The sequence below is a fragment of the Rattus norvegicus genome, chromosome 5 (assembly GCF_036323735.1).
Source record: "Rattus norvegicus strain BN/NHsdMcwi chromosome 5, GRCr8, whole genome shotgun sequence".
Classification (NCBI taxonomy): Eukaryota; Metazoa; Chordata; class Mammalia; order Rodentia; family Muridae; genus Rattus; species Rattus norvegicus.
In genome coordinates, this window is record NC_086023.1 from 155,866,542 (window position 1) to 155,868,200 (window position 1,659).

The following is a 1,659-nucleotide window of genomic DNA, read 5'->3' on the forward strand; positions in this document are numbered from 1 at the left end:
GAGGAAACCGGTGCTGGCCTTCTGCCAGCACTGGCCAGGAGAGGTGGCTCCGCCCCCGGGGTGTGTCCGAGCGCGAGCCTGAGACCTGCAGGCTGGCCCCCAGGCTGGCGGGATGCTGGTCAGGACTAGGCAGCGAGTCTCTCAGGGCTGGAGCCCAGATGATATGGCGTTTACGACTGAGCTGGGGAGTTCCACGGTGGACCGGTATGTGGTGCCCAAAAGTGAGACAGTTTCCTTTAACGATTTCATTCACTGTCAACACAGGTCAAGAGTGGGTCACAGGGAGGGCGCTACCTCAGTGGATGGCTGTAGGCATACGGTCCCAGGGAGGAAGATTCTGGGTGGGTCTGTGTAACACCTGAGGTCAAAGCTCAAAGTATCCAGAGCCTTCAGAATATTTAATGGCTTTTTTTTTTTAAACTGAGAGAAGGGATCAGGCTGAAAGTTCAGAATGCGGGCAGCCATACCAATGTGCCAAGTCAGAAAGTAGGCAAAGCCTGGGAAATGTCTCTGTTTTCAGTGGTCTGTCCTCCCTGTTTTGGTTCTTTTTTTTTGGTTCTTTTTTTTTTTTTTTTTTTTTTCGGAGCTGGGGACCGAACCCAGGGCCTTGCACTTCCTAGGTAAGCGCTCTACCACTGAGCTAAATCCCCAACCCCTGTCCTCCCTGTTTTAACCTAGCCATTAAAGCCATCTCAGCTGGAGGGAAGCAAGGCCTGCCTGCCTTCCTTCCTTCCTTCCTTCCTTCCTTCCTTCCTTCCTTCCTTTCTTCCTTCCTTCCCTCCTTCCTTTCACTTCACAGACGTTGTTAGGTTGGCGGTACAGGAAATGGATTTACACCCTAGCTGTTCTCTTTTTTCCTCACACAAACAAATGTTAGCAGGTTCCTTGACCAACATTGGCACTTTCCTCTGTTTACAGTAGGGATAACAACAGAAATGCAGGAGCTTTGGATAGAGTGGGCTGGGGCTCCAACCCCAGGTATCTGTTTATTAGCTCTCCCACGGAGAACTGTGCTACTTCTCCAAGCCTCAGTTTCCCTCTCTACAAAATGGATGCACAGTTGGCATTCCCTTCCTGTGGTTACCAGAATGAGATGATAATACGGTCCAGGGAGAGAGGACCTAGAATCGGCACAGGGGAACACTTTAAATAAACCTGCTTTTTGTCCTTAAGTGACTTGGCCAAGTCCGTATAGAATGGGCTGGAATGTAGCCAGTGCAGCAAGACAGGTCCAGCGTCCGGAATGGCCAGCATGCAAGAGTGAATCAGCAGCTTCTCCGAGGGCTTGCGTGGTGCTGAGGACTCGGAGAAAGAAGGCAGGAGAGAGCTAAGCCTGGGGCAGCATCTCCCCATCCCCCACCCTGCCCCATAAGCAGATACCTTTGCCCAAGAGTCTAGCAACCTTATACCCAGGAGCCTGAGCTCCTAGCCAGACAAAACCCATGCCTGGCAGTGCCAATAACCGGTGAGTAAGGTTTGCCTCATTTCCGCCTGACATCTCCCTCCATTAGGTCCCCTTTCCAGACTCGAGAGGCTCTTACCCCTCCAGCCTGCACCAGGCACCCTGCCCTCCAGTTGCTCATTCTCCTGGGTGGAGACTTTCACTGTTATCTGTGGATAAAATTGATGCAGGGTTTTCTTTAAAATGTTTAGGGGACA

General features: G+C 51.7%; 1 long non-coding RNA gene across 1 annotated transcript in view; it reads left to right on the forward strand.

Annotated features, from left to right (window-relative positions):
- Nucleotides 1–73: 73 nt before the first annotated feature.
- The window catches only part of LOC134487022 (uncharacterized), an 11,576-nt gene continuing 9,990 nt past the window's right edge, over nt 74–1,659 (forward strand). Inside the window, exon 1 of the long non-coding RNA XR_010066698.1 lies at nt 74–204. This is a non-coding gene — a long non-coding RNA (uncharacterized LOC134487022). The remainder of the gene's footprint in view (nt 205–1,659) is intronic.